Source organism: Mus caroli, unplaced genomic scaffold (assembly GCF_978045245.1).
Source record: "Mus caroli unplaced genomic scaffold, Mus_caroli_1 scaffold_9, whole genome shotgun sequence".
NCBI classification, from domain to species: domain Eukaryota; kingdom Metazoa; phylum Chordata; class Mammalia; order Rodentia; family Muridae; genus Mus; species Mus caroli.
In genome coordinates, this window is record NW_028227264.1 from 128,712,401 (window position 1) to 128,724,370 (window position 11,970).

At 38.8% G+C, this 11,970-nt stretch overlaps 1 non-coding gene across 1 annotated transcript; it reads right to left on the reverse strand.

The window, feature by feature from the left end:
* Positions 1–8,590: 8,590 nt before the first annotated feature.
* LOC115032278 (U6 spliceosomal RNA) lies at positions 8,591–8,697 on the reverse strand. Its single transcript, XR_003837918.1, has one exon. It is a non-coding gene; the product is annotated as a U6 spliceosomal RNA (small nuclear RNA).
* Positions 8,698–11,970: the final 3,273 nt, after the last annotated feature.

Consider the following 11,970-nt stretch of genomic DNA (forward strand, 5'->3'; position numbering starts at 1 on the left):
TCTATCTATCTATCTATCTATCTATCTATCTATCTATCTATCTATCTATCTATCATCTATCTATCATCAGCCATCCATCGATCTGCTTACCTACCTACCTTATTCACCCAAAGATATAGGAACCCTGGGCCCATATAAATCAGTAAACAAATTACAAAAACACACTACCTTTCTCTTTGGCATTCACCACTGTCCATTTTAGTATTCTAAAGTATTCTCTAAGTATTCAAAGGTTTCTCTACTCAATTATATATTTTTCAGGAACCACAGTATGATATTGGCTCAGTCACATCTCCTTTTAAGCTTCATGTCAAGACTTAACTCTCATTGAAATTTGTTTTAAAGCAGCTGTTCTCAGATGTTTACCCTATAAAAGAAAATGTAATACATTTATTCTCGTCAGGAAAACAGTAGTTTATAATAAATAATATACTAGTCCAGTGGTTCTTAATAGTCCAAATGTTGTGACCCTTTAATACAGTTGTAATGACTCCCAGCCATAAAATTATTTTCATTGCTACTTCATAGCTGTAATTTTTCTATTGTTATTAATTGTAATATAAATACCTGTGTTTTCCAGTGGACTTAGGTGACCTCTGTGAAAGGGTTGTTTGACCCCCAAAGGACCTGTGACTCATAGGTTGAAATCACTTCACTAGTCTTTATTTTTTTGTATTATTAGTAGGAATTAATTATTCAATCAGTACCTTTAGGCTAATGCAAGGACTTATTAATAAGTTCTGCAAAATTCTATATTAGAAGATAAAATAAAAAATTATGCTTTGAAATATCCATCTCATTTGTACCAGGTGTGTGTCTTTCCAGGTAAGCATCAGAGATATTGTAGGTTTCTTATTTTCCTTATTGTTCAAATAAGTAACCAACCTTTATTCATTCATATAAATACTTCACAAGTATCCATTATTTACAGAGAATAACACTGAGACTAGGAACAAGTTATCCCCAAAAGGGTCTTGCAGGCTACAGTAGCAGATATTTCCTTTTCTGTGATATTGTAACACAAGATTGCAGTGAAAATGTGGCTTTAAGTTTAGGGTAACAAATGAGTAAGTGATCCCATTCTTGCTTTTTGACACTTGTTCTTAGTTATACTGACTGCTAGTGGTAAGTTTTTCTATTCGTTTAGATTGATTTCCTCCCAAAGTTGGCACTCAAAACTGTCATCAAAACCTGAGTTAGCAGGACCGGTGTGATTTTGGAACAGGGAGAACTGCCCTTCTCCTTGGCAACAGGAGAGAGAGAGAGAGAGAGAGAGAGAGAGAGAGAGAGAGAGAGAGAGAGAGAGAGAGAGAGAGAGAGAGAGAGAGAGAATGAATCTTGCCATGTATTTGCCACAGGAAGACTGACAGTTCTAGATCAGATTCATTTATAATTTTATTGCCTCTCTCATTTTCTTCTTCCTTTCTTTTCTTCATTTAATTGTATAATATCTAAAAACTTTTTACCAGCCATTGGCACTCTAATTTCTGTCTCTACTACAATATTCCTTCCTTTTTATTAGAACTTTTATTTTTCAATTTGCTAGGAATGATCTTCATTCCTCTCTCTCTCTCTCTCTCTCTCTCTCTCTCTCTCTCTCACACACACACACACACACACACACACACACACGCACACACATAAATTTAACATTTAAAGTGATTGGCACAGTAGTGTGTCAGATTTCAGGGACTTGTGTTTTAACCCAAGTTAAACGGATACCACTTATAGCAATGCTGCTAACCCTGTGGCAGCAGATCCTTTGGCTGTACCCTCACTTTATACACTAGCAAGTACACCCAGAGTCTATGTTAGGCTAGGAAAAAATTTCTGGGAGTTGGATAGTTATTTATTTTTGTAGTTTGTGCCAAATAGAGGTTGAAACATTTTCATTCAATAAATAATAACCTCTGCCTCTCCCCTGTAAATACTGCTTCAATTAATATTAACAGACATTCCCCAGTGATTTAATCTATGCAAAGCTACATAGTCAGTTTGGGAGTTCTAAGAGTGTTTAAGATTCAGTTTTTTTTTTCTTCATAGAGTCTCTAATTATTGAGTTTTAAAATATATTTACGATACTTTGATCTTACTCATGTTTAGAATGAATGTTCAGGCTCAAGAAGAGTTTAGATGCTGCATCTCTTTCAAAAAGTGCTGAAATGATTTTAGTACCTGCTGGAGATGGGAGGGTTCTTCTAATACTTTCTGAAACATATACTGTTTGTGTTCTTTTAGAATAGTGGTATTTTTTGGTAGGTGGCATTTTCCATAGTTTATTATTTCTATTAAGTAGGAACTGTCTTTTATCCAACTTATAGTTAGGAAAGAGAAAGAGTGACCACTATAAAATAATTCCAGCTTTCTTCCCGCAGACTTACAATTTATCAGAAACGATTGACAACTTCCTCTCCCTTTTCTGAAATGTCAGTTGTAATGGAGTGAATTCCAAAGTTTAAATCTGTTTGCTCTCTGTCTGCCTTTTGAGAATATGGTAAAAATATATCACAATCATACTTGCTGTTTGACGGTGACTCATTGGAGGTCCTTGAGAGAACAATGTGTGGAGCAGTAGCTGGTGAGGGGACTTGTATGTGTTCTGTCTGCAGTCACACTTCACCATCTCACCACAGACGCCAAGTCTTCACATAAGCATACAACTCTCTCCTCTTCTCACAATACTCAGTTGTAAAGTTAGATTTTCATTGCTCCTTCTAGGATGAGGTCAGTCTTAATACCCTTCCCTCTTGTCACATCTAAAATTACATCTTACACTAGATTTCTTAGCACCCTTTCTGTTGAAAGAGTGGGTGATACGAAGGATCAGGAAAATTTCCAGCCTGCCAGAGATGGGGGTGGGGTGGGGAGGGAGCAGAGACAGGCCTCCCTGTAATTTCTGTGACTGCAGCGTTTGTTTTATGTTGCTCCCAGCACACACAGAATGACTGTATGAGCAACAAGAGTCCTTGGTGACTCAATTTCAGAAGTTACTAACAAGTTGATGGCAGCATAATCCACCCCGTGAAAATTTGTAGTGCAAAGGGAAAATGTCCTCAGAGACCTTGAGGGTGGTTTAATGTCATCTGAGTTCTGTTTGGATTTTTTCATTGAGTATACATATATCTTTGGATTATGTAGCTAAGGATGACCCCAAACTTCTGACTCTGCCTCCATTTCTGAGTATGGGGATTAGAGGCAAGCTCTGCCATGCCATACTTGTATTATATATCGTGTATTTATTTCTTTTGAAAAATTTTACTAGATATTTTATATATCATTTATATTTGACACAAATATCATGCAAAATGTAATATTTACTTTTAAATAAAATAAGGGAAAACCCGTGCTTTATAGATGTAAATTCTGAAAAGTAGAGAACTGACCAGACAAAATGCCTCACAACTCTCATGCAGAATGAAAGCTTATCTTTTTTTTTAAAAATATTTTTTATTATGTATTTTCCTCAATTACATTTCCAGTGCTATCCAAAAGTCCCCCAAACCCTCCCCCCCACTTCCCTACCCACCCATTCCCAATTTTTGGCCCTGGCGTTCCCCTGTACTGGGGCATATAAATATTTTTTTTTAAAGAAATACAACCTCAGGCCTCCACATGCATATACACACATGGCCACACACAGGTGAAGATGCATACACACACAATCACACACAAAATTGTAGTAGTATTTGAACAAATGTTAGAGTTATATTACTCACTATAACTCTATGCAGTATGACCAAGTTTTAGCTTTCAGTAATTACTATTTGCATTAGGAAAGACTGGTGATACTTGATAGAAAGTGGTTTTTTCTGGCTTGAATGAAATCATCTACACATTTCCTTATCCCGTATGATACCTTCAGAATTGACTATGAAGATCATATTATCTACAACATTATTGTTTGCTGCTTTTTTTTAAATTTTTAATATTTTTTATTACATATTTTCCTCAATTACATTTCCAATGCTATCCCAAAAGTCCCCCATAGCGCCCCCCACTTCCCTACCCACCCATTCCCATTCTTTTGGCCCTGGCATTCCCCTATATTGGGGCATATAAAGTTTGCAAGTCCAATGGGCCTCTCTTTCCAGTGATGGCCGACTAGGCCATCTTTCGATACATATGCAGCTAGAGACAAGAGCTCCGGGGTACTGGTTAGTTCATCATGTTGTTCCAACTATAGGGTTGCAGATCCCTTTAGCTCCTTGGGTACTTTCTCTAGCTTCTCCATTGGGAGCCCTGTGATACATCCAATAGCTGACTGTGAGCATCCACTCCTGTGTTTGCTAGGCCCCTGCATAGTCTCACAAGAGATAGCTACCTTTGGGTCCTTTCAGCAAAATCTTGCTAGTGTATGCAATGGTGTCCGCGTTTAGAAGCTGATTATGGGATGGATCCCTGGATACGGCAGTCTCTAGATGGTCCATCCTTTCATCACAGCTCCAAACTTTGTCTCTGTAACTCCTTCCATGGGTGTTTTGTTCCCAATTCTAAGAAGGGGAACAGTGTCCACATTTTGGTCTTCATTCTTCTTGAGTTTCATGTGTTTAGCAAATTGTATCTTATATCTTGGGTATCCTAAGTCTTGGGCTAATATCCACTTATCAGTGAATACATATTGTGTGAGTTCCTTTGTGATTGTGTTACCTCACTCAGAATGATGCCCTCCAGGTCCATCCATTTGGCTAGGAATTTCATGAATTCATTCTTTTTAATAGCTGAGTAGTACTCCATTGTGTAAATGTACCATAATTTCTGTATCCATTTCTCTGTTGAGGGACATCTGGGTTCTTTCCAGCTTCTGGCTATTATAAATAGGGCTGCTATGAACATAGTGGAGCATGTGTCCTTCTTACCGGTTGGGACATCTATATGCCCAGGAGAGGTATTGCTGGATCCTCCAGTAGTACTATGTCCAATTTTCTGAGGAACCGCCAGACTGATTTCCAGAGTGGTTGTACAAGCTTGCAATCCCACCAACAATGGAGGAGTGTTCCTCTTTAACCACATCCTCACCAGTATCTGCTGTCACCTGAATTTTTGATCTTAGCCATTCTGACTGGTGTGAGGTAGAATCTCAGGGTTGTTTTGATTTGCATTTCCCTGATGATTAAGGATGTTGAACATTTTTTCAGGTGCTTCTCTGCCATTTGGTATTCTTCAGGAGAGAATTCTTTGTTCAGTTCTGAGCCCCATTTTTTAATGGGGTTATTTGACTTTCTGGAGTCCACCTTCTTGAGTTCCTTATATATATTGGATATTAGACCCTTATCTGATTTAGGATAGGTAAAGATCCTTTCCCAGTCTGTTGGTGGTTTTTTTGTCTTATTGATGGTGTCTTTTGCCTTGCAGAAGCTTTGCAGTTTCATGAGGTCCCACTTGTCAATTCTCGATCTTACAGCACAAGCCATTGCTGTTCTATTCAAGAATTTTTCCCCTGTGCCCATATCTTCAAGGCTTTTCCCCACTTTCTCCTCTATAAGTTTCAGTGTCTCTGGTTTTATGTGAAGTTCCTTGATCCACTTAGACTTGACCTTAGTACAAGGAGATGGAATGGATCGATTCGCATTCTTCTACATGATAACAACCAGTTGTGCCAGCACCATTTGTTGAAAATGCTGTCTTTCCTCCACTGGATGTTTTTAGCTCCCTTGTCGAAGATCAAGTGACCGTAGGTGTGTGGGTTCATTTCTGGGTCTTCAATTCTATTCCATTGGTCTATTTGTCTGTCACTATACCAGTACCATGCAGTTTTTATCACAATTGCTCTGTAGTAAAGCTTTAGGTCTGGCATGGTGATTCCACCAGAGGTTCTTTTATCCTTTAGAAGAGTTTTTGCTATCCTAGGTTTTTTTGTTATTCCAGATGAATTTGCAGATTGCACTTTCTAATTCGTTGAAGAATTGAGTTGAAATTTTGATGGGGATTGCATTGAATCTGTAGATTGCTTTTGGCAAGATAGCCATTTTAAAAATGTTGATCCTGCCAATCCATAAGCATGCGAGATCTTTCCATCTTCTGAGATCTTCTAGAATTTCTTTCTTCAGAGACTTGAAGTTTTTATTATACAGATCTTTCACTTCCTTAGTTAGAGTCACGCCAAGATATTTTATATTATTTGTGACTATTGAGAAGGGCGTTGTTTCTCTAATTTCTTTCTCAGCCTGTTTATCCTTTGTGTAGAGAAAGGCCATTGACTTGTTTGAGTTAATTTTATATCCAGCTACTTCATTGAAGCTGTTTATCAGGCTTAGGAGTTCTCTGGTGGAATTTTTAGGGTCACTTATATATACTATCATATCATCTGCAAAAAGTGATATTTTGACTTCATCTTTTCCAATTTGTATCCCTTTGATCTCCTTTTGTTGTCGAATTGCTCTGGCTAGGACTTCAAGTACTATGTTGAATAGGTATGGAGAAAGTGGACAGCCTTGTCTAGTCTCTGATTTTAGAGGGATTGTTTCAAGCTTCTGACCATTTACTTTGATGTTGGCTACTGGTTTGCTGTAGATTGCTTTTATCATGTTTAGGTATGGGCCTTGAATTCCTGATCTTTCCAAGACTTTTATCATGAATGGGTGTTGGATCTTGTCAAATGCTTTTTCCGCATCTAACGAGATGACCATGTGGTTTTTGTCTTTGAGTTTGTTTATATACTGGATTACGTTGATGGATTTCCGTATATTGAACCATCCCTGCATCCCTGGGATGAAACCTACTTGGTCAGGATGGATGATTGTTTTGATGTGTTCTTGGATTCGGTTAGCAAGAACTTTATTGAGGATTTTTGCATCAATATTCATAAGGGATATTGGTCTGAAGTTTTCTATCTTTGTTGGGTCTTTTTGTGGTTTAGGTATCAGAGTAATTGTGGCTTCATAGAATGAGTTGGGTAGAGTACCTTCTGTTTCTATTTTGTGGAATAGTTTGTGAAGAACTGGGATTAGATCTTCTTTGAAGGTCTGATAGAACTCTGCACTAAACCCATCTGGTCCTGGGCTTTTTTTGGTTGGGAGACTATTAATGACTGCTTCTATTTCTTTGGGGGATATAGGGCTGTTTAGATCATTAACCTGATCTTGGTTCAACTTTGGTACCTGGTATCTGTCTAGGAACTTCTCCATTTCATCCAGGTTCTCCAGTTTTGTTGAGTATAGCCTTTGGTAGAACGATCTGATGGTGTTTTGGATGTCTTCAGGATCTGTTGTTATGTCTCCTTTTTCATTTCTGATTTTGTTAATTAGAATGCTTTCCCTGTGCCCTCTAGTGAGTCTGGCTAAGGGTTTATCTATCTTGTTGATTTTCTCAAAGAACCAGCTCCTTGATTGGTTGATTCTTTGAATAGTTCTTCTTGTTTCCACTTGGTTGATTTCGCCCCTGAGTTGGATTATTTCCTGCTGTCTACTCCTCTTGGGTGAATTTGCTTCCTTTTGTTCTAGTGCTTTTAGGTGTGTTGTCAAGCTGCTAATGTGTGCTCTTTCTAGTTTCTTTTTGGAGGCACTCATAGCTATGAGTTTTCCTCTTAGAAATGCTTTCATTGTGTCCCATAAGTTTGGGTATTTTGTGGCTTCATTTTCATTGAACTCTAAAAAGTCCTTAATTTCTTTCTTTATTCCTTCCTTGACCAAGGTATCATTGAGAAGAGTGTTGTTCAGTTTCCACGTGAATGTTGGCTTTCTATTATTTATTTTGTTATTGAAGATCAGCCTTAGTCCATGGTGATCTGATAGGATGCATGGGACAAGTTCAATATTTTTGTATCCGTTGAGGCCTGTTTTGTGACCAATTACGTGGTCAATTTTGGAGAAGGTACCATGAGGTGCTGAGAAGAAGGTATATCCTTTTGTTTTAGGGTAAAATGTTCTGTAGATATCTGCCAGATCCATTTGATCCATAACTTCTGTTAGTTTCACTGTGTCCCTGTTTAGTTTCTGTTTCCATGATCTGTCCATTGATGAAAGTGGTGTGTTGAAGTCTCCCACTATTATTGTATGAGGTGCAATGTGTGCTTTGAGATTTAGTAAAGTTTCTTTAATGAATGTGGCTGCCTTTGTATTTGGAGCATAGATATTCAGGATTGATAGTTCCTCTTGGAGGATTTTACCTTTGATGAGTATGAAGTGCCCCTCCCTGTCTTTTTTGATGACTTTGGGTTGGAAGTCAATCTTATCAGATATTAGAATGGCTACTCCAGCTTGTTTCTTCATACCATTTGCTTGGAAAATTGTTTTCCAGCCTTTCATTCTGAGGTAGTGTCTATCTTTTTCTCTGAGATGAGTTTCCTGTAAGCAGCAAAATGTTGGGTCTTGTTTGTGTAGCCAGTTTGTTAGTCTATGTCTTTTTATCGGGGAGTTGAGTCCATTGATATTAAGAGATATTAAGGAAGAGTAATTGTTGTTTCCTGTTATTTTTGTTGTTAAAGTTGGATTTCTGTTCTTGTGGCTGTCTTCTTTTAGGTTTGTTGAGGGATTACCTTCTTGTTGTTTCTAGGGCGTGGTTCCCGTCCTTGTATTGGTTTTTTTCTGTTATTATCCTTTGAAGGGCTGGATTCCTGGAGAGATAATGTGTGAATTTGGTTTTGTCGTGGAATAGAAATATGGAACGCTTCACATATTTGCGTGTCATCCTTGCGCAGGGGCCATGCTAATCTTCTCTGTATCGTTCCAATTTTAGTATATGTGCTGCCGAAGCGAGCACATGAAAGCTTATCTTAATTCAAAGATTTCATTTCCTTGGCAAGCTACGTTATGGCTTTCCCCCGATAAGAGGCTTATCAACATTTAAACTTCAAACCTGGTGGTTTCTTCATGCTACCCCGACTAAATATTCATAACATAATCTTCTGACTGAAAATTTTAAAAAGACAGGTAACAAAACTGCTTTATATATTTTAAGCCAACAGAGATATTTTTTTAATCACTGAGATAAAAATTGCTTGGTACCTGGGTGTTTGCCCTGACCTATTACTACACAATGAAGGTTAATACAGTTTATTTTCTTTGATTGTCTTTCTGTTTCTCACATTGGTCTTTGTGTCAAAGGATGGATCAGCTGCCTATAGGCCTGCTTCTGTCACCTTCATTGGAGGAGGTGCCTGCACTGTCCACTTCTGTCCACTCAGTGCTGTTCAACTGAGGGCTTTTACTTGACCCAATTATGTCATATCACTCCTGAGTTCCTGAGTTTGGAAGATGTTGACTGAATTTTTTTTTTTTTCCTGGAGAAAGAGAAGTCTGTAAAAAGAAAAATGTGATACTTTTTTATTGAGCAAAAATTTACAGAATATTTTGATGGGCTATGGTTGAGATTAATAATTTTCTGGATCACATTCTTTGATTTGAACCAAAGTTACTGGATGCCAATTTTATTGATTGTGGTGTCAAGATAGAACACTATCCATCTCCCTTGTAGATGGTGTTTCTCTGTGACTAAGATTTAGACTAAATGACATCTCTATAATTATTTTAATTATCACGTTGTAGAGCCCTACACATCTCTATAAAGACTACTTTAGACTACCAAAAATTCTGGTGATCTTCTAAATCTTCTACATGCTACAGAGAAATCCATTTTTTTCTAGAAACTTATTAAATAGTTTTAGTATGTGTATAAAGTATTAGGTTTTATTATGGTGTTTCACACATGTGTGTCATTGTGGATTGCTGATATTTGCTGCACATCAGTCCCTCCCTTATCCTTCTGGTCTCTGAAGTAGAAATTAATGTTCTTTTTGGGAACTCAGTTATGTCATATGATGCTTTACTGAAGCAGACACAGGTGACAGGAAATTTTAGTAAAGCAGACACATGAAAGATTGTCGAAGCAGACACATGAGAGATGCATGATGTTTCTCCCTACCTATTCAACATTGTACTTGAAGTCCTAGCCAGAGCAATTCGACAACAAAAGGAGATCAAGGGGATACAAATTGGAAAGGAAGAAGTCAAAATATCACTTTTTGCAGATGATATGATAGTATATATAAGTGACCCTAAAAATTCCACCAGAGAACTCCTAAGCCTGATAAACAGCTTCAATGAAGTAGCTGGATATAAAATTAACTCAAACAAGTCAATGGCCTTTCTCTACACAAAGGATAAACAGGCTGAGAAAGAAATTAGAGAAACAACGCCCTTCTCAATAGTCACAAATAATATAAAATACCTTGGCATGACTCTAACTAAGGAAGTGAAAGATCTTTATGATAAGAACTTCAAGTCTCTGAAGAAAGAAATTCTAGAAGATCTCAGAAGATGGAAAGATCTCCCATGCTCATGGATTGGCAGGATCAATATAGTAAAAATGGCCATCTTGCCAAAAGCAATCTACAGATTCAATGCAATCCCCATCAAAATTCCAACCCAATTCTTCAATAAATTAGAAAGGGCAATCTGCAAATTCATCTGGAATAACAAAAAACCTAGGCTAGCAAAAACTCTTCTCAAGGATAAAAGAACCTCTGGTGGAATCACCATGCCTGACCTAAAGCTGTACTACAGAGCAATTGTGATAAAAACTGCATGGTGCTGGTATAGCGACAGACAAGTAGACCTGTTGTGTCTGGCCAGTGGCTCACATGTCTGGGTTCTAGTCTGGAAAGGCATCTTGGAAACCTGGAAGAGAAGAGGGAGCTAGGCGGATGAGAAAAAGACGTAGCTAAGACAAAATCCTGATCAAAGCTCAATTTTACTAATTTGTGCACCGAGTTATGAAGGAGGGGAAGGGGCCCGATTCCTGCCAAATCATCTTGGAGTAAGGTTGCAGGTGAACATGTGATGGCTCTGGAACAGCTAGGAGGCAGGCAGTGGGAGTGGCAGGATGATAAGGCGGCAAGCTCTGCCCCATGCTCTCTAACACTGAAACCTGAGCAAACAGGTTTCAGGTTGGGGAGGGGAGGTTACATCTCCTCCCTGTTGTTAATATAAAAAAGAAAAGGCTGGGCTGAGGCATAAAATTTATTTATGCCCTTTAGTTCTGTCTGAATTCTAAGGCCTAATGAAGAAACCTGTCTCAGTGGGATTTTTAAACTTTTCTTATGGTAAACTGTATTTGGATAAGACTGTCCTTTCTGTCCTAGTAAACAACTAGCAGATTAGTCCTGAGCTGTAGGCTCTGACTTTATAATGCTAATTAGTACTGAATAGGTAACTTCCTAGTTGAATTTTAAGTAGTCAGGTACAGGGTGTTGGAACCCTGGCGAAGGCTGACTGTATGGATTTGAAATGCACCATATTATGAATAACACTGAAGGAGAGTATGTGGATATTCCTCCTCATTCTTGGATGACAGGTGGGGAACAGGGAGGAGGGGGTGACTGTAGGCAGCCGCACGTGCCTAAAAGATGGCACTGCCTCAGGTACACCGGAGCCTTAAACAATGCCGTTGCGCAGGCGCTAGCCTGAATCTGGCGCCAACCCCTCCTGAGCGGGTGCATACGAATCAAAGTGCCGACAGACTGACCAATCCCAGGAGGACACATAGCTCTCCCCAGTGCTGGGGTGTATATAAGCAGTCCTCCTGGGGTTTCCGGAGTTCCTTTGTAGCATGGAGGTGTTCCTAAAATAAAAAAGGCTGTTGAGAAGAATCCGACTGTGTAGCATTTTTTTCTTGCTGGACGAGGTGAGTGCAACAGGTGACTATTGGCTCCGTAGTACAAGGCCAATTGGCTTTTTAGGGTGGGAGGCTGTGAAGGGCTTGCCCTTCTGATGGTACGGTCTCCAACCTCCCCCCCCCATTAATTACGTTTAATAAGGCCACGCTTAACTGAGGTGATCAAATGATTTTCTCATCTGTAGATGAGTGGACTTTAACCTTGGCTTGGGGGGAAATTGACCCTATTCCTCCCGTGGGTGCTGTCACGACCCACACTTGTGGCTCTTGGTATCTTTTGGGGAGGGGAGGCAGAGCCTTAGAAAGATATTTTTGGTTGTAACTGGAACTAGATACCAACCTCTATCCAAATCGGGTGTA